This window comes from Pongo abelii, chromosome 1, assembly GCF_028885655.2.
Source record: "Pongo abelii isolate AG06213 chromosome 1, NHGRI_mPonAbe1-v2.0_pri, whole genome shotgun sequence".
Taxonomy (NCBI): domain Eukaryota; kingdom Metazoa; phylum Chordata; class Mammalia; order Primates; family Hominidae; genus Pongo; species Pongo abelii.
Window position 1 is genome coordinate 120,363,902 of NC_071985.2, and position 21,531 is coordinate 120,385,432.

At 42.4% G+C, this 21,531-nt stretch overlaps 1 non-coding gene and 1 pseudogene across 1 annotated transcript; both read right to left on the minus strand.

Moving 5' to 3' along the window:
* Positions 1 to 432: 432 nt before the first annotated feature.
* Positions 433 to 536, minus strand: LOC112131477 (small nucleolar RNA U13). Its single transcript, XR_002913539.2, has one exon. It is a non-coding gene; the product is annotated as a small nucleolar RNA U13 (small nucleolar RNA).
* A 7,421-nt stretch (positions 537 to 7,957) lies between these two features.
* On the minus strand, positions 7,958 to 8,277 carry LOC112130138 (thioredoxin-like; annotated as a pseudogene).
* Between the last annotated feature and the right edge of the window lie 13,254 nt (positions 8,278 to 21,531).

Here is a 21,531-nt window from a genome sequence, read left to right on the forward strand (position 1 = left end):
TCTGATGAGGGGTGGGGAGAACGAGGTGGATTTGTAATAGTCCTTCATGAACCTCTCAAAAGACAAATCTGTGGCAGAGTGTACAGTTTTCTGTACCAGGACTCAGAGCTCCAGGTTTAGGACCACGGTGGGCAGCTGTAGAACTGGGTTCTGTAGTCAGCATTTTCCAGGACTTATGAGTGGAGGGTAAAGGGAGCACGGATATTGAGGGAGCTGGTGGGAAATAATTCAAGTTGTTGGCCAGAGGTCTAGCTTGGGTTTTAAAAGACTGAAGCCTGGGAATTGAGGGGAAAGTAAAGATAAACTGTGAGGCCACGAAGGGGTTAAAGGGCTGGAACTCAGTGAGGCCAAGGAGTGGTGAAGTGGGAGGAAGAGAATAGAGTTGGGAGGATTGTGGTTCAAGTGGGATATAGAAGTTTCATTTTTTTTCCACATCAGATGGGTAATATGCCAATGTTGTAACAAGGTTTGAGGGAGGCACATCTTACACATGAAAGTGAAAACCCAGTCTTCACGCTTATGAACCACAAAAGGATCCAAAGTTTTTTTGAGGCAGTGGAGCTATGGTAGTAATGGTCTAATTGTGGCCTTGAAAAGTGTAAGTAGAGCAGAAGGTTATTTGAAATGATTAGGGGAAGGTTAGGGTGTGGGATGGATTGGGTTTGGCAATTTGTCTCAGAATGATGGTGGGAGTTAATGTGTAAGGTAAATGGGGGAGTCCTCAGCCGCTGTGGGCCAGGGTCAATGACAGCCAGAAGAAGTAGAGGGCAATGAACCGTTTGGTATGAGGGGGACTTTGACAAAGGTAGAAAAGTAATCATGTAGAACTGGCAGGGGAAGCTGGGAGACTGCTGACCCCAAGTGCCCCCTTCTTGGCTGGAAAACAGAACTCGTGGGAGGAAGAGCTGCTTTCCCTTAAGAGGGCTGCAAGGGAATCAGTGTCCTTGGGGCAAGGCCAGGCTTCAGTTACGGTAAAGAGGAGGAAGGTATAGTGAAAGTTCTTGCAGGTTGTTGTGGATATAGAAGAATTTGTTTTTAGTGGAATGAAGTTACCAAGAACACAGAAGGAAAACTGACAGGAAGATGATTAGGAGACAGGTGGTGTCCCAGTGACAGTGAAAGTCCCAGTGAAAAGACTTAAAGTGCAGAGACTGTTTCACCCATGTATCACAGTATCAGCCACATAGTAGGTGCTCATTTAATACAGCCAAGTGAATGGCTGAATACAATCCGTTTCTTGTGGCTTCTTACTTTGATTCTCTGAGACTTCATTTTTCCATCTGTTTCCTGGGGAGTGCTGCTGCTTTTATCCCCCTAGTTCTGAAACTGATAGCAGTTTTCTCTCCAAATTCCCAATTCTTTCCATCTGGCAGAGTCGGTGCCTTATTATTCTATGGTGTAACACCCTAGGAGGGCCTGGAAAGCCAGAGCTGAAATTTCTCTCTGGTTACAACTTGGAAGAAGCTGAAGTTCAGAAAAAGCAAAGAGTTCGTTCAACAGAATAGATTAAGATTTACCATAGACTGTGAAAGAAATAAAGATGCTTCTCTCAGTCAAAGTTTGAGGCTACCAGCCTGTACTGGTAGCTACCAGCGGGGTGGCGTGTGGGACTCAGGGAGAGCAGTAGTCCAGGGCGGGCTGTGGACTGCCAGGCTGTGTGCAAGGCAGCCTCCAGCAGGTGGGGCTGTGGAGTCGCAGAAGGCTGGCCGCCTTGAGCGAAACGCGGCGCTGCTGCCACCCTCTGATTTGGATGGAATCATCGCTGCGGTATGTAGAGTCAAGCTCGGGAGATTGCTACCTTCGCACGGAGAGTCAAGCTTGGGAGATTGACTTTGCTACCTCCTCATTCTCCACCATTAGTCCAGAGCCCTATTGCCTCGGGGTAGGGGAAGGTCTTGATGATGGGGAATGTCATCTAATGGAACGTTAGCAGGGTTTATAAGTTTTAAGTCCCAGAGCACCCACATTCTAGCTGTGGGCGCACGCAGGCCACTTGCTGGATCTCTGAGAGTGAGCGATAATGGAAATATATGTGAAAGCCTTGGTAGAGTGAAGACTCTAAAAATATAAGGATTTATTATTAATGCTGCTTAATGGGTAGTTAAGAGCAAAAATATGTTCCTTGATCTATTCTAGAGAAGAGGAACTCTAGGGAAGGTATGGGCTGTAGATTTTCCTATTCGCAGAAGAATTGGTCCTTTTGACTATATGGTTTCACTTCTGTCAGGTCACATAGTGGGGTGAGGGGTAAGAATGCCAATTTGCCACAGAACATTCTAGGGAGGTTGTAAGCACTCAGAAAACAGAATTCATACAAATAATAGTAATAAACTACCATCTATATAACTACTGTATACCAGGCACATTACATATGTTATTCAATTTGGTCATCATAACAGTATAATAGGATAGATGTATTTATCTATTGTAACTATAAATTGAACATCAGCATCTGAGAGGTATGAATAGCAGAAGGTTACACACATAATAAGCAGTGATGGCAGGATTTGAACCCAGGCCTTTTTGGCTTTAATGGCTTATGTCTTTCCCACCATAATGTGTGAACTCATCCTTTACTAAATCTCTAAGCCCATTTCCAAGGACCTGTCTTAAGCTGGTTGCTTAAGAATCGCTCAAGGAACTTGTTAAAATGCATATTCTTGAACCCCACCCTGGGGGAGCCTCATGAATGATTTAGATTTTTCCTTTTCTTTCTCTCTTTTCATGCCACATTCCCTTCCATTACTTTAGTTGTTGAACAGTCACAGTAATCAGGACTTCTGTTTTTTGAACGCCTTATACCTTACACCTTTCCTTGAAAACAATGGCTAATGCAAACTCATTTTGTCAAGCCAAGGATCCCTGAGTTTCCCCACCAGAGGATTATACAATCAGCAGCTCCTTTTTGTTTCAATAACACATTTTTATCTCCCTTATTTTGCTGGGGGTGCAGGAGTTATGTTTGGACACAGATAGTTCACTACTAGGGAGAAGCTTCTACGTGCGGAGGACTTAGCCCTGGAAGGGAGATAGGAGCAGAAACCAAGTGGATTCCTGGGGTTTTATTCACCTAGATCAATCAACAAGTATTGATTGAGTACCTGGCACTAGGCCAGGTATTGGTGCTGGAGCAATGCATACAATAAAGTCCCAAAAGTTATGGAGTTTTAGGTAGGTGGACAGAGAAGGGAGCGGGTATTCACGCAGAGATTCAAATGAAATGGCGAAGTGAACCATGAACTTCTGGGGAGAAGCATACCCAGCAGAGGGAATAGCAAAGTGCAAAGACTCCAAGCATGAGTCTCCTGGGAGTGTCTGAGGAACAGCAAGAAGGCCAGCATCCAGCAGAAAGGCAAGAGTGGAGTGTGCAAGGAGGAGCAAGGTAGGAGGTGGGAGGGGAGAGGCACCACTGGTTGGATCATGACCTTCTAGGCCATTGGGAGGATTTTGGGTTTTGTTCCAAGTGAGACAAGGAGCCACTGGAGGGTTTTCTGTAGGAAAGTGACATGATCCAATTTACATTTTAAAAGGATGACACCGGGTGCTGGGTTGAACATAGACTTCAGGGGGCAAGGTTGCTACCTGAATACCAAGGCAGCTCTGTCTGTCTGCATCTCTTGAACAGTTTTGTCAGATTCTATTCCTCATCTCTCCACCGTGGTCAACAGGCATTAGTCCATTTTGCATTGCTATAAAGGAATACCTGAGACTAGGTAATTTATAAAGAAAACAGGTTTATGTGGCTCATGATTCTGTAGGCTGTACAAACATGGTGGTGGCATCTGCTCGGCTTCTGGTGAGGCCCCAGGAAGATTTTACTTATGGCAGAAGGTATGTCACATGGTGAGAGAGGGAGCAAGAGAGAGATGCCAGGCTCTTTTAAACAACCAGCTCTCATGTGAACTAATAAAGTGAGAACTCACTTATTACCGTGAGGACAGCATTAAGCCATTGGCGAGGGATCCACCCCCATGACCCAGACATCTCCACCATGAACCACCTCTAACATTGGGGACCACATTTCAACATAGATTTGGAGGGGACACACATCAAAACCATGTCAGAGGTCAAGCTTTGCCCCTCCAACACTCCTCCCTGCTCCTCTTATTCACTCTCAATCATAGCATCATATTTCTCAAAAGTTGCAAATTAGTTGCAGTAGTGGATTTGATAGTTGTGAGAATGTTGGCCAGAATTAGTTATGTCTGAATACCAGACCAGACAAGCCAAAATGTCACTATTATACTAGAATAAAGCAATTTCTACTTTACGGACAAAGTGGCAGAGCCATAACTCATTTACTCGCTGACTCATTCACTCATTCTTTCAGCTCTCATTGAGCACGTATCATGTGCATAAGCCACTGCATTAAGCCACTGGAGAACTACACATTTTAAAAAAGCTCCCTAAGACATAAACTCTGCCCTTGAGCAAACTCTTAAACTAGTTACTAGCCTTTATCAATCACTTTCGATGGGTAAGACACTGGTTTAAGTGCTTTTTATGTATTGCCATATTTAATACTCAAAATTAATGTGATTAGTAAGGTACTATTTTACTATTTTAAAGATGAGGAAATCAAGGCACCTAGAAGTTAAGTAACCTGTTCAAGTTGGTTATTAGGTGAACTGTGATCTGAGCCCAGATGATGTAGTTCTAGGGTGTAGATGACTGCTTCTTAGGCTAGATGGATAGCTAAACACATAATTATAATGCAATGTGATGAGTACTCACTAGAGCTACTGGGAACTTTTAACATTATTGAGGGGCAAGGCCCAAAGCCTTTTCAAGTTTCCAATCCTGTTAGTTTCACTGTAGTATAAAACTTCTCCCCATAAAATGCTGTGAAGTACAACTAAGATTTTTAAGTGATCCTTCCAGATTCTTAATAAAAGATTAAGTATAAATTATAAAGTAATTTGTAAAGCTATTTTCTGGCTAAGGACCATTCCATTTTCGGACTGTTTCACTCACTCATCATTTCCATCACCAGATGATAGTTTTTGTTTTTGTTGGGGGTGTGGTGGGCAGTCCATTCTTCATAAAAGAAAAATTAAAATTTGTTATGTTAAGTAGATGCCAACCAAGTTGGTTTGGGTTATGAAGTCTTGGGGGTAGGTGGGGGCTTGTCTTACTCATTATCTCATCTACTCCTACTCTGTAGGGACTTCATAGCTGGCTGGAATCAAATTTGTGCCTCAGTAAAATGACAAATCAGTACAAGTCGAGGGACCTTTATGGTCTTTTGGGAACAGCTGAAACCACAAATCTTACATCCTAGAATATCAAGGGGGATATATTACTGGATTCCCAGTTGCTGGGAGAGCACAGACTGAACCACAAACTAACTGCCTGGAGAAGACAAGGAAAGCTTCAGGGAATAGTTTAGATTTGAGCTGGGCTTGAAAAATACGTTGATAGTCAACAGCAATAAGGTGAGAGAAAGGTGTTCTAGTAAAGGAAAAGTTTGTATAAAAGATCTGGGGAAGTGTCAGCCAACTGGGCTTTCTGGGATCATTCCATCCTGAAACACTGTCTTTTGGGTGGGGCAGAATCTGAGCAGCAGTCTCTGTTACATTTTTTCCATTTTGTAAGATATTATAATGAAACTTTTTTTTTTTTTGAGACGGAGTCTTGCTCTGTCGCCCAGGCTGGAGTGCAGTGGCGTGATCTCGGCTCACTGCAAGCTCCGCCTCCTGGGTTCACGCCATTCTCCGGCCCCAGCCTTCCAAGTAGCTGGAACTACAGGTGCCCACCACCACGCCCGGCTAATGTTTTGTATTTTTAGTAGAGACGGGGTTTCACCATGTTAGCCAGGATGGTCTTGATCTCCTGACCTTGTGATCCACCCTCCTCGACCTCCCAAAGTGCTGGGATTACAGGCGTGAGCCACCATACCCGGCCTTTTTTTTTTTTTTGAGATGGAGTTTTGCTCTTTAGCCTCCCTGGGTTCAAGCGATTCTCCTGCCTCAGCCTCCCAAGTAACTGGAATTATAGGCACTTGCCATCATGCCCTGCTAATTTTTTTGTATTTTAGTAGAGATGTGGTTTCCCCATGTTGGCCAGGATGGTCTTGAACTCCTGACCTCAGATGATCTGCCTACCTTGGCCTCCCAAAGTGCTGGGATTACAGGTGTGAGCCATTGTGCCCGGCCTAATGATACATTGTATATTTGCCTAATGATACATTGTATATTTACTCATGAATTCTCTCTCTGTCTCTTTCTTTTTTTTTCTGTCTCTCTAGCTTTATTGATGTATAACTGACATATAATAAACTACACATAAAGTTTACAATTTCATGAGTTTAAAACACATCCCCAGAATCGTTTCCAAAATCAAGACAGTGAACATACCCATCATCCTCAGGAGTTTCTTTGTATCTCTTTGCTGTCTGTCTTTCCTACCCACTTTTGCCCCTTTCCCCCAGCCTCCAGCAACCACTGATATGCTTTCGGTCACTATACATTTGTTTGTATTTCTAAAAATTTTATATAAATGGAATCATATAATATGTACTCCCTTTTTCAAGAGTCTTTCGCTTAGCATAATTAGAGACTCATTCACATTGTTCTGCATATCAATAGTTCATTTTTTTAATTGCTGAATAATACTCCATTGTATAGATACACCACAGTTTGTTTCTCCATTTTACAATGAACGGGCAAATGGGTTGTTTCTATTTTTTGGCTATTACAAATAAAGTTGCTATGATGAATCTTATACAAGTCTTTTCTGAACTTACGCTATCTTTTCTTTTGGGTAAATACCTTGGAATATGTTTGGTATGTGTTTAACTTTTAAAGAAACTACCAAACTGTCTTCCAAAGTGGTTGTACCATGAAAGTTCCACCGTTCCACATTTTTGCCAACAGTTATATGGCCATTTAAAAAATTTTAGCCATTCCAATAGGTATGTATGGTGCCTCATTATGGTTTGAATTTGCATTTCCTTAATGACTAATTATATTGAGCATCTTTTCATGTTCTTACTTTCCAACTATCTTCTTTGTTGAAGTGTCAGTTCAAACCTTTAGCTCATTTGAAAAATTGGTTGCTTTCTTTTGTTGGATTTTTAGAGTTTGTTATATTTTCTGGACATGACCTTTATCAGAAACGTCTTCTGCAAAGAGTCTTTTCAAGTGTGTGGCTTGTCTTTTCATTCTTTTAGCAGTGTCTTTCAAAGAGTAAAATTTTTAGTTTTGATGAAGTCCAATTTATCATTTTTTTCTTTTATGGATTGTATTTTGGTGCCTTAGCTGAGAAATTTTTACCTGAGACTCAAGTTCACACAAATTTTTCTTCTATTTTTTAAGAAGTTTTGTAGTTTTAGGTTTTACATTTAGATCTATGATCTATTTTGAATTAATTTTTGTATGTAGTAAAATGTGTGGATTGAAGTTTATTTTTATTTATTTTTAATTTAATTTAATCTTTTTATGTTTGGCCAGCCTCTCAAGCCAGAGCATGCTCAGAGAGACTTCTTATTTTTATTTTTGATATGATATCCAATAATTTCAGCACCATTTGTTGAAAAGTTATCCTTTCTCCACTGAGTTGCCTTTGCAATTTTGTCAAAAATCAGTTGTATATATATGTGGGGGTCATTAGTTCTTTTTTTTTTTTAAAGAAGACATGACCATTTCATAAACTTAATGAGCCATATCAGTTGTTCATTATGAAGATGTGATGCTTCATAGTCTTGGATCCTTTCTTGAGGTTTGTGGTTTAATCTAGTTTCACAACTTGGACTAGGCACTGGCCTCCGATCAGGATAGAATTATTCCTATAAGGCCAGATAACTTTTTCTTGTTTTAAAGGGTAGAATTAATATTTGTTTGTCATTTATAATCAGATGGCAGCTGGGTATACAGTCTCCATACTTCATTTTTTTGGTAAATAAAAAAACTACAAGTTTTAAATAGCCAATGGCTCATTATGTTTTCAGAAAACATGATTAGACCAATTTATTAATGGTGGCTTCAAGTTTTTCCTTATTAGCTCCAAAAACTGGAGCCCACCCACCTTTCATTCCTTTTTAAAAAACTGGAAGATGGCATGCATTTCTTCATACCCTGAAGCAAACGTCCTACCCTGACAGTCATCCACGTCTGCCTTGAGGAACACCACGCTGGAATGCTCTTCAGCAAGGGAATGAAAGAAGGGCTTGATCATTTTGCAAGGCCCACATCATGTGGCTGAGAAGTCAACTACAAGTTTATCCCTTGTAGCATCCGAGCCTTCCTGAAAAGCAAACTTGCTCTTCTGCTTCACCATTTTGACTGTTGGGGTCTGATGACTGACTGTAAGAACCGATGGAAATGGATCCAAAGTGCTGGACCAAGCTTTGGCCAGAGGACCTTTGTCTTTTGGATTATCCTCTAAGCCCTGATGTTGAACTAATTTTCTAACAGGAAGGACAGACTAGTATTTCTGTTTTCTGGTTGACTGATCTGTTCTCCTGATTGTCCTTAATGCCACATCTGGCTTTTCACTGGGTCACAGCTAGCTCTGTTCTTTTCTCCCCTAAACGAAAGCTTCAATGACTTTAGTTAATCTAGTTTCTGTCCTGAAGTATCTGAAATATAAGCTTCTTAGATCAAAGATAGACAGTTTAATTTTATCAAAGACCATGGACCTGGGGGGAGGAAATCAGTCAAAAGTCACTTAATAAGCCATCTTAATTGAAGTGGTTTGGTCTCCTTAGGGAAATGTAAAATATTCAACTCAGCAGCTTAAAAATGTTTTTATTGAGATATAACTCACATATCATAAAATTTACCCTTTAGAGTTGCACATTTCAGTGATTTTTATTATATTCACAAAGTTGTGAAACCATCATCACTATCTAATTCCACCCTAAAATAAACCTTATACCCATTAAGCAGTCACTCTCCATTTTTCCCTCCTCCCAGCCCCAGGCAACCACTAACCTACTTTCTGTTTCTATGGATTTGCCTATTCTGGACATTTAACATAAGTGGCATCATACAATATGTGGGCTTTAATACCTGACTTCTTTATTTAGCATGTTTTCAAGGTTCATCCACGTTGTGGCATGTATCAGTACTTCATTCTTTGTGGCTGAATAATATTCCATTGTGTGGATATACTTCATTTGGTTTATCCATTCATCAATTGATGGACATTTGGGTTCTTTCTACATTTTGGAAATTATGAATGATGCTTCTATGAACATTTGAGTATGAGTTTTTATGTGGACACATGTTTTCAATTTTCTTGGATATTTACCTAGGAGTGAAATTGTTGGGTCATATGGTAACTCTTTATTTAACTTTTTGAGGAATTGCCAAACTGTTTCCCAAGGCAGCCTTACTGTTTTACAGTTTTACCAACAATGCATGAGAGTTCCAATTTCTCACATTCTTTTCAACACTTGTTACTGTCCATTTAAAAAATTATAGCCATGCTAGTGGATATGAAGTGATGTGTCATTCTGGTTTTGATTTGCATTACCCTAATGACTAATGATGTTGAAGAACTTTTCATGTGCACGTTGGCTATTTGTATATTTTATTTGAAAAAATATTTATTCAAATTCTTTGCCCATATTTAATTGGCTTGTCTTTTTACTTTCTTTGTTATTATTATTATTTTGGAGATGGGGTCTTGCTGTGTTGCCCAGGCTGGACTTGAGCTCCTGGGCTCAAGTGATCCTTCTGCCTCAGCCTCTTGAGTAGCTGGGATTATGGGTGCTGGCTTATTTTTTCACTTTCTTGATAGTGTACTTTGAAGCACAAATTTTTAATTTTGATGAAGTCCAATTTATATATTTTTCTCTTTTGTTGCTTATGACCATCTGCTTTTTAAATTAAACTCAGAAATCCTAAAGCTTTTCCATTAAGCACAACAAATAATAAAACTATATATCTTAATTCCATGTTGTAGCAATTTAAGGGGGTGGAATTGATGTCAGGGAGAGGGAGAAGGTGGGGGTAGACTCTTTACTTGGACTTTAGACCTCAAAGTCTGAATGTTAGCAACTGCCTTTGAGCATTGAGCACATAACCATCAAGGATAACTCTTTGGGAACTGCCCTAATCACTAAACCTTCAGTAGCTTTCTTCTGGAAGGGATGAAGCCCCTGCTACCAAGAGGGAGCTCACTCTCTGCACTGCAGCAATGTTACCTAAGGACAAGTGAAAATGAAGATAAAGTGTCAGAAAAAGGGAAAGCTTTGCAGTCAGGCTGTTAGGAGTCTCCACTGGGTTCTCTGGAACTAGATGCTGCAACAGAGGTAGAAGTGCAAAGGGGAGGATCACCTGTGAATGGAAAAGGGAGGAAGCAGTTTGGCCAGGAGGAGTTCTTGGCTTCTGATGCAGACTTGACAAAGCCTCTGCCAGTCTAACAGGGTGCTCCGAGCAAAAATTGCTTGTTAGAGGAGTTCCACATTGGTAGAAGAGGGATGGGCCTTTGTACTACCACCTTGCTCAGCCATTGGCTGGGGGCTGCCTTAAGAAGAGAGTGACTGTGGCTTAAAAACTGAGGTGGTCCTTGAAGGAACTAATTGCTGGGGGCAAATAAAACCAACATTCTTGGTAGCAGGGGAGTGAGTCCTTTATTGAAGGGGCAATGTAAGCATGGAATCTCCGTGTCTGTCTACCACACAGACAAACATGAAGTTCAAATTCCAACAACATGTGACCTTAGGCAACCACTTTGCCTCAGTTTTTTCATCTGTAAAATAGAGAAAATGCTTTCCTTACAGGGTTGTGGGAGGATTAAATAAGACAAGAATGAACATAGTGCCTGATACAGCACAGACATTCAATAAGTATTAGTTCTTCCCTTTCCCCCAGATGAAAATAAGCCAAGGGAACATTCTGTTCTGCAAACCAGTTCCCATCCTGCTCTTTCTAAACTTCATTTTCTTTCAATTTCCAGTAGGGGACCAAGCCTCCGCGGCAGTTTCCTGATCTTCTGGATATGCTGTCACGCTGTCCCAAGGATGGTGGTGTCCCCTGACTTGTTCCTCTCCTGACTTTCTCAGCCTGGAGACTGAAAGCTCTCTTTGGCTGTTGGCCCTCCCAGGCAGAGTCCACTGGCTGTTAGGGTGAAATGGGGCTGATGCTTCCTGGAATCCACCAGAAGTATGCAAATTGCACCATCTCTTTCAGCTGCCTGCGCCTGCATTCCATCGAGGATTCCGGTAAGAAGAAACCATCCTGTTCCTCTTTCTAAGTGCCTCATTAAAGCTGGAGGACAAATTCCTCCTGCTTCACTTGCCCTGGGAAGTGAGATGGCACCTGAATGGGAAGAGGAGGTTGTGCTCCACGTGACATCATCCTTCATGGGGTACTCTGACCACAGGGACACTGGTGTCCAAGGCCCCGGTACTTCCTGTGTGCCTGATTCACTGGGGAGTCTCAACTCATTGGGGTATAAACATGAAACGATTTTATTTCTTCCAGTACTGCCCTGACTGTGCTGTGCCAGATCTCTCTTTCCTGCTGAGGAGCTGCTCCCTTAACGACGTCTTGGTCTGGTTCCATAACTTTTCAGCCACTTTCGGTTACTATAACAGTCTCATTCCAGTAATTAAGACTCAGCCTCTTATATTTTTAAAACTTTCATCGCAAACTCGATTCAGAGCTCTTCTCTCCCCTTCCCTTAAGCACAAGTGAGAGTTGGGTCCTGGCTGTTTGGAGCAGTGGAGGGGAATTAGGGCCTGGCTTGAAGATGCCTCACCTCCTCCCTCTTCGAGGCCTCAGCATCTGTATTTGGGCAGAGAGGAGGGATGGAGAGTAAGAGACCTCTTTACAGGAGTGTTCTTTACCCCTTCCTGTTCTTTGTGGCTCTGTTAGATGCTGAAGATCTCACCCCACCCTCCTCCATCACTGAAAACCACCCTTTCCCCCTCCTTTCCTCACACAGATGCACCTCCCTTTAGCCTCAACAGTGGTACATGCACCCAACGACCCTTTGTTGACTTGGCCATGGGTACCTGGGCAAACCCTCAGCTCCTGCCCTTCCACTGACTTCCGTGCATCTCCATGTAGAGCCACAGGGCCTGAGGGAATCCTCTCCCATAATCCTTCAAGGGCCCCACAGACCTGGGAAGGGAGAGCTGCCCCCATCTTCTTCCCAGTCATGCTGCCCCAGGGTCCTTCGAGCCCTGCTGGATGGGCTACTGTAGTGGGCCTCTTGCTTTCAGAATCTCCCGGACTCAGATGGATACCAGTCTCTACATTCAAGTGCAGTCCCAGCCCTCAAAGTAAGTTCATCAGGCATCCTGCTTTTCCTTCCCACAGTGGGGTAGATGAACAACAAGGGCACTGGGCTGCTGTCCTAGGCTCCCAGGATGGCAAGGACTCTGACAGTGATCTGTGCCTCTGAGGCATCAGGGAGAGTCTGGATTCCCTATCCCCTCACACTGGGGCAGGAAAGCACCCCATCACCTCCACAGGAGCGTGGAGGGTGACTCTCCCTTGAAGTCTCTCAGTCTTGCTCCTGACTGGAGGTGGGCTGGGTGCCGGTCCATTTAGAGGGTGCTGGTGCCTTGAGCAGCAGTGTGTGGAGGTGGCTGGCTCCACCTGCTGGCGGCTTGCTGGTAATTCTGTGGGGTTACTTGGCTCCTCTTGGCTGTGGGTCTAGCATAATGGGGGAACACGCTAGGACATGCACAGCTGCAGGCAGTGCTATCCTGTCTCTTCTCTTTTAACCTGTGTTGAAGTTGTCCTTCCTCCTGAAAGGATTTCTTGATTAATTCCCACCATTTGACATGCTCCTTCACTGCACACCCTCAGCGCTGAGACTCTCAATTGGTAGTAAGTTCATGTGCCCGCAAGTGAAATGTCTCTTGAGTAGTTTTCATGTGTTTTGAGGATAGCTAGTGTTTATTGAGCTCTTCCATGTGCCATCTACTGTCCCAAGCATGTCACATACACTTCATCTCATCTCCTCACACCACAATCCAATGAGCTAGGTACCGTCACTGTCCCCATTTTGCAGATGAGAAAACTGAGATAGAAATGTTAAATAGCATCTCTAAGGTTTATAGTCAGAAAGTGATGTAAAGAGCCACGCTGAACTCGGAGCTTCTACTCTCTACCGATGTTCTGTTCTGCCTACTTGGTTTCATACTGTGATGCCTCTGCCTCCTTGCCTTTCCTCATCCCTTACCCCGAAAGCCTTAAATAAGTATATGTGGTTCACAGTGAAGTACTCCCCATAATATTTTTTTGTTAGACTAACGGAATCTTCCCAGTTGGGGTTTGTGCAAGAGCTGAACTAGCCCTGGTGAGATTGTGGTCAACTTATGAATGGGCCAAGCTGTGTGGTCATGTTGAAGTCATCAGCACAGAGCCTTTGGACACAAGGACAAAGCCTGCTCTAACATTTTAGATTAATTTTTTCCCAGGGAGGCCTAGAATCCTGACCATATACTCCTGAGAAATACTTTTCATCTGAAAAATGAGAATCTCTATTGTTTGCATAATGCATTTACTTTCATTGTCTCCTAGATATATTTGCAACCACTCTGAGCAGAAGGTGTTAATATCACTCTTGTTTTATGGGTGAGGAAACGGAGGCATGAAGGTTAGCAACTTGTCTGAGGTTACACAGCTTGTATGTGCTGGAACTGGGATCCACAGCCAAATCTTCTGCCTCCACCCTGTCATGCCAAAGGGATATCCTTACTGCCATTTGCCAAGAGCCTCAGGCTCCTGACTCTTTGCTATGGGCTCTGTTCCTCAGTGGGCATTTCCTTTCTTCACTTTTAGCCATGTCCATGGCCCTTGATCCTGTCTCTTCTTCTAGCCTCCCCCCACTGGTTTTACCCACATCCTCTTCATCTTTCTCAAGGGCTGGTAGTGCACCTTGGAGTAGGGGGACTCGATCTTGAAGCCTTCTCACTATGGCCCCCAAGGCCCTGAAGGGGCTGTTCATTGCCTTTATTGGCTCTAGTCATGGCGGATGTTATTTATTGTCAGATAAATGTATTTCCAAATAAAACAGAAAACGAACAAATAAACACAGTGACAGAGCTGTAAAAAACCCTGCTGGCTCACTCACTTGTAGAAAAGCCTGCACAACTAATTAACCCGCGTAGGCCTCCGTGGTGTTTGGAAACAAGCTTGGAATTAATATCACCGTTCTCAGCTGCTGGAACCAGCCCCTAAATCTTTATTGGGTAGTAGCAAGAGAGACACAGAGAGTTATAGAGACAGTAAGAGGCGAAGATGGAAGGAGATAGAGTGACAGAGGAAGATAAACGCAGCTAGCCATCTGCCTCCATACCCATCCGTATCACCTTAGCTACACTCTGGATCCTAGACAGACAGACGGAGAGACAGACAGATTGTGTTTCCTAAGAGTGAGAGATAGGAGAAAATAGAGCCTTTGTCGAGTTCAGAGTACATTTTGCTTCCATATCATTGAAGTCAGAGAATCAGAGGCTCCTGGACTGGAAGGGGCTTGTGAGAGGTCATCTAATTCAGTGGTTTAAGAATTATTTTTAGCAGCAAAACCTTTTCCTGAAATGAAATCATACATAGAAGTGCCGTGTATAAAACAGATGAAAGTGGAGCTGCCCCATTTGGAGCTTGCTGCTCCTCCAAGCCCCTCCCTTCTCCCAGCACAGGGCAAGCCCTGTGTCTTCTGGGTCTTCAGGGCTCAGGAGAGCACAGCTGGAAAATTAAAGCTGCTCGGCCTCTGGGTGGCAAGGCTTTGGGAGTGTTCCTGGTTCTTCTCTGGATTCAGGCTTAGCCCAATTTGAGAGTCCCCCAGAAAGAGGGTGTGGTAGAGTGGATATGCCAGTTGGTGAAGGAGGTGGGTTACCCAAGGGAACACCTACTCTCTTGCCCTGAACCTGTTGGGTTCTTGAACTTTGATATTCACTTTCCCTGGGGATCTTTGTTGGCAGGAGCTGAGGAACTGGTTTGTTGACCTTGAGATAAGGATGGCGTCTCAGCTGGTGGGCTTCAAGAGTCAACCACCTGATCCAGACTTTGCCTGGAGGAGGCTTGTCATAGCTCCACATCAAGTTCAGGAGGGGAGGCCAAGAGTACAGGAAGAACATCTCCCTTCTCTTTAAGTGTGAAAGGTGGCCAAGGGGGACTTCCCTATAGACCATTCAGGTGTGCTCTACAGGGATGACTGGTGAGCTACGGGGAAATTGTACTTTGTACCATTTTTCTTGTAGAGGAAGGAGGGGCAGTGGCCTGAGGCTGGAAAATCCCCCAGCTGAGTGGCACTGTGGGGATTTGTCTGGCCTCTGCTTCTGGAAGCCCTGTTCTCAGCCTCAAGAACAGAGCCCCGAGGCTGGGTGGAAACGCCCCTCTCTCGGAGTCAGTGGTAGATAGGGAAGGACAGGGGAAGCAGATCAGGCACTGTGTTAGGAGCCTTCCTGTCTCCGATTAACCCTGTGTGTGTCCTTGGCTCAGGCCTAGACAACAAAGGGGGCACAGCAAGAGGAGAAACACAAATCAAGAAGTAATGCTTTTTTTGAAGGAGAAATTATAAATTGCAATTTAATCACATAATCACTTTGACACTCTCAAGCAAGCTAATTTCTTCCCTTGCCTCATTTCATCCACTCGGTGAGATGAATCTTAATGAATAATGTCCTATGAATATTTAATTTTTGATCAATTTGAATTTTCTCTGGCATACCTGCTGGAGACATAAATCAGCTCCTTTCTGCCCAACAGAGTGAATTTGGACAGCAGCCTGAGTAGATCTCTGCCCATGGCCACAGAAGATGCCAGCCTGAAGTTTTTGATGTTCTTGTTTGCCACCATCTCAACATTGTGACTTGGACCTCCCTCAGTGCCATCCCTAAGCTGTCTTTTCTAATACTGCTCTGCAAGCAGAAGCCTGAAGCCAGTGATTGTCTGGGCAGATAAGATGCACCTGAAACTGACTTTCCACAGGTGGCCCCTTTTCCTTCATCCTTTTTCTTCAATGACTTAAGCCTCCCTTCTGACACTAACTTTATCTTTCCTGGACCCTGGAGACAACTGTTATGGTTCAAAAGATGAAAAGAACCATTCTCAGTTGCTTGAGAAGGCTTCTTTTATGAGATAATACTTGATATTTGTGCAGTGTGTTACAGTTTGCAAAGTGACTTCACATACATCTTTTCTTTCCATGTCTTAAAACATCATTGTGTTTGATCTTTCTTGTGAGGTAAGGAAATGGGGCTGGGTAAGTTCTTTCTTACCCTGGGTTAAGAAGAGTTAGTACTGGAACTCACATGCTTGAAGAATGGCTCAGTTCAAAGCCGGGACAATGGGTCCAAACTGAGCTGTCTATAAAGAGGGTTTTAGTAGCTGGGACTAGGGTCTGGAGGAAGGGTGAGGGTATCCTTAATAAGCAAGTTGGAGGTGATCTCAATGAAGAATTGATGACAATAATGGTACTTTTGGAGAAAATACTCCAATTGCTTAAGGCAATAGACAGAGATAGCATGTTTAAAATGTATTTTGGATGTGTATCCATATCCTGTACATTTTGTTTTCCTGGGGCTCTCCACCTATGAAAGGAATAGGTTTTAGTGCTTTAGGAAGGGCAGCAACCACCTCAACACAGAGATTATTGTTCAGTTTAAATCTCAGTGCCACATTCTTGTTTTTGAGTCCATCAAGACAAAACAGTCTTGAAAGTAAGATTTTGTGTAGAAAGCAAATACATTTCTAAATTCAGCAACCTTCCAATAATATGATCATAGAATTTCCCTGTAAACAATAGGGTAGAGATAATTCAGACTATGGTATGATGGAAGTCACTTGGGAAGCTCACCCCTTCTCACCTGACAGGCATGGAGAAAGAAGGGAGAGGTGGAGGAAGGACAATGGAGTCGGAGTGCTATGTCCTCATTTTTATTCCCGTAGGCCTAATCACTGAATACAGTAGAAACTTTTAGATAGAGGCCGGGTGCGGTGACTCATGCCTGTAATCCCAGCACTGTGGGAGGCTGAGGCGGGCGGATCACCTGAGGTCAGGAGTTCGAGACCAGCCTGACCAACATGGAGAAACACTGTCTCTACTAAAAATACAAAATTAGCTGGGCGTGGTGCAACGTGCCTGTAATCCCAGCTACTCGGGAGGCTGAGGCAGGAGAATCGCTTGAACCCGTGAGGCAGAGGATGCGGTGAGCTGAGATTATGCCATTGCACTCCAGTCTGGGCAATAAGAGTGAAACTCTGTCTCAAAAAAAAAAAAAAAAAAAAAAGAAAAGAAAAAGAAATATTCAGATGGATATGAAGGAAGCTAAGAACATGGGGGTTAATGTCTCCAGCCTTACGTTCCCCTCGACATGGCACAGGAGCTAAAGTGAAAGGAGGTGGGTAATTAGATGAGACTGAGGCAGTGCTCCTGTTCTCCATGGCCTGGGAATGTTGTGCATTGGAACTTAGGAGTTCTAATGTGCCCTGGTTGAGGTGCTGGGAGAGCTTGTAGTCCAGCAGAGGCCTGGGGATGGAACAAAGTGTTCACTGAATAGGGGACTTTGCAACTGGAAAGAAAGGACCAAAACTGTTGTTTTTAGTGGTGGGAGCTCATGCATCATTCTGACAAGTCAGGATCAGTTATAAAAGAGTCTAGGAAACAGACTAGATGAATAACCTAGGCAGACGTCAGCTTGGACCAGAGGTTAGTTCTCTCCCATTACCACAAGGTGAAGTAGGATCCATGATGTGCCTGCTACCATTAAGGAAGAGTCAGGGTAGTGGTGGAGTGTCTAGGGAGGAAATTTGGAAGTCTGAACATTTACCCTGGAGAAACTGAACCATCTGAAAATATGTTTATGTCAGTGCTGGTAATTTTCAAGATTAACTTCTTGTCTTAAGTCAAGTTTTGAGAACACAGAATTTGAGATAAAGATTATATGCTAAAGCTTTACTGAATGGTGCAGGCCTAGGACAGCAAAATGAGGGAAAAAACAAAAGTGAGGCAGGGAAGGAGAGAAGTAAGCCATAGTCTCACAAAAAGCGCATTTGGTTTCAGACATATGGGACTTCCTCCAGATGGGCCATGAGAGATCGTCATACCTCAAAATAGTCTGTGTGGGGAGGGGTGATTTGAATTTTTCTGTTGAATTCTCTTTTTTCTTGTCTTTCAGTGATCACCATTTGCCCCATGGTATATTAACTCTATTACACTGTGAGGTTATATAACCTGTTCCCTATGGTAGGATTCTGAAGAAGTTAGAGTTCCAATGCTCAAGCCATATTCCTTTACGGTAGTTTTAAAATATGTTCACAAATGTTTTCATAATTCTCTCTTTAAGAGGTGGAGCCTAATTCCCCTCTACTTGAGTGTGGGCTGGTCTTACAGACTTGCTTCTAACAAATAGAATACAGTGAATGTGACATTGTGTGATTGCAGAGATTAGGTCATAAAAAGCACTGTGTCTTCTTCCTTACTCTTCAACAACAGCTGACCCTTGAACAACATGGGGGTTAGGGGTGCCAACCCCTGCATAGTCAAAAATGCATGTATAATTTTGATTCCTCCCAAAACTTAACTACTAATAGTCTATTATTAGTCAGAAGCCTTATAGCTAATATAAACAGTTGATTAACACATATTTTGTATGTTATATGTAAGAAAATTGTAAGAAAGAGAAAATATATTTACTATTATTAAGTGGAAGTATATCATTATAAAGGTCTTCATCCTTGTAATCTTCACCTTGAGTGGGCTGAGGAGGAGGAGGAAGAGGAGGGGTTGGTCTTGCTGTCTGAGGGGTGGCAGACACAGAAGAAAGTCCACATGTAAGTTTATCCTCTTGGTTCAAACCCATGCTGTTTAAGGGTCAACTGTTCTTGCTTTGGGAGAAGCCAGCTTCCTTTGTGAGAATACTCAAGCAACCCATAGAGAGGTCTGTATGATGAGGATCTAAAGCCTCCTGCCAACAGCCACGAGAGTGAGGCATTTTGGCAGCGAATCTTTCAGCCTCTGTCAAGCCTTCAGATGATTGCAGTTCTTGTCAACATCCTGACAGCCATTTCATGAGAGACCCTCAGCCAGAACCATCCTGCTAAACCACTCCCAGATTCTTGACCCACTCAATCTGTGAGATAATGTTTATTGCTTAAGCCACAAGTTTTGAAGTAATTTGTTAAAAAGCAATAGGTAATAATACACCCTTTATCTGAGTCTGGGAGTGGTGAGAGGAACTTGAACCTTCATAAGTCCTGTTGAGTCAGACCTGAGCAATAGAGCCTTGTCTTCTGCCATGGGAGACACACGAGTACTTACTGAAGCCCTCACCATAGAGAAGGCTGAGATAGATATGGTGTCAGTAGATGAGGCTGTGGTGGTAGTTGCTGGGACTATCCACTGAGTATGTGGTTGAGGGGAGAGGCAAGTGGAGCAAATCTGGTGAGACCCATATACTTTGTCTGGTACAGTAGACTCCTATTCCATAGTCCTGTACTTTCCACTAGGATGGAGACTCCAGAAGCACAATTAAGCATGTTACAGAGAAACAAAGAAGTCATAAATGTTTTGTATATTTGCATAATAATATGAGTAGAATTGAGACAATGGGATTTGTTAAAATAATAAATTCCCATTACAAAAAAGTAAAACAATATGGAAAAATACAAAGACAAAACAAACATCACTTAACCCATAATACAGAGAGAACACTGTTATATAACTTGATTTTTTTATATTCACTCCTTATATTGACATCTTCCCTTGCCAATAAATATAATTAAATGTATCTTTCCATGAAATATAGTAGACTAGATGTTCTATGAAACTCCTCCAGGGACAGTATGCCTCCAAATGATGGTATGTGTGTATATACATACATGTATGTATAAATAGAGAGAGAGACTAATACATACACATATGCACACACATATGTATATATATTCCTGCCCCACCTTTAAAAATACATGAATGCATGTTTGAGTTGGCACAAAATTTTATGTATGTATGTATTTATTTATTTATTTAAGAGACAGGGTCTTGCTCTGTCACCCGGGTTGGAGTGCGCTCATAGTGCACCACAGCCTCAAACTCCTGGATTCAAGCGATCCTCCCACCTCAGCCTCCTGAGTAGCTATGACTACAGGTGCATAAAAAAGAGAGGCATACTCTCATGCCTGGCTAGTGTTATTATTTTTGTAGAGTTGAGCTCTTGCAATGTTTCCCGGGCTGATCTTGAACTCCTGAGCTCAAGCGTTCCTTCTTCCTGGTGTTGAGATTACAGGTGTGAGTCACCGCACCCAGCCAAGGGGAATAAGAAACAAACAAAAAAAACATTAAATGAAAAGAATAAGTGAGCTGTGGAGCTAGACTTTGTCTTGGGGCCTAATTGGGTTTCAGTGGTAATATGGGTCATATACATGAGAGATGGGAGATATAGTCCAGGGATCAAGCAGGTTGAATCCATATACAAAATTGGGATCCCTGAGGGGTGAAATTTTCAGTAGATGAACTAGAAAAAACACACCCAGAGGGAGAAAGAGAGTTGGTGAAGATATTTGGTTGTCATCCTTGACTCTTGATGGAATAGAAGAAAAAAACAAAGAAAAGTCTTTCTTGGAGAATTTCTAATCTCAAACTTAGACACCATTAGAAAATTTGAAGTCTCCCAGATTTGTACTGTCCCTAGGGCTCCAATAACAGCAGCAGCACATTTTTCCAGACAGAACATACTTTAAACCCTGGTCTCAGAGAATTCTCACAGATAACGTTCCAGAGGACATGGACTTCCCAATCAAAATTCAACAAATGCGTAAGAAAATAAATTACCCTGAGTGAGAACAGCATGTTTCTGGAAGATTGTAATGACCTCGATTTACTTATCCAATATCAAATACAAAATAAATATATTTAATTTGTTTATGCAATAAAAGAGAGTACTGGAAGTATAATGAGGAAACAAAAGACTGAGAGTAACCTAGTTAGATATAATAAAGAAATAAATAGAATTTTTAGGAAAAAAAATCATTGAAATTAGCAACTCAATAAATATGATAATAAGTTAGACACAGCTGAAAAGAGAATTGGTGATCTGGAAGTTGCTCTGAAGAATGACCTAGAATACAATAGAAAGACAAAGATATGAAAGATTTAGGAGATATAAAAGACATAGTGGGGAGATACAACATACATATAATCGGAATTTCAAAGAATGACGGTGAGAGCGGGAGAGAAGTGTTTGAAAAGATAATGACTGAAAAATATCCAGTCCTAATGAAAGAACAATCCTCAGCTCTAACAAGCTCAGTGAAACCTAAGTGGGATAAAGGAAAAGAAACTGATATTTTATAGAAAAACTGAAAACATGGATTATAAATCATTCTACTATAAAGACACATGCACATGTATGTTTATTGCAGCACTATTCACAATAGCAAAGACTTGGAACCAACCCAAATGCCCATCAATGATAGACTGGATAAAGAAAATGTGGCACATCTACACCATGGAATACTATGCAGCCATAAAAAAGAATGAGTTCATGTCCTTTGCAGGGACATGGATGAAGCTGGAAACCATCATTCTCAGTAAGCTAACACAGGAACAGTAAACCAAACACTGCAT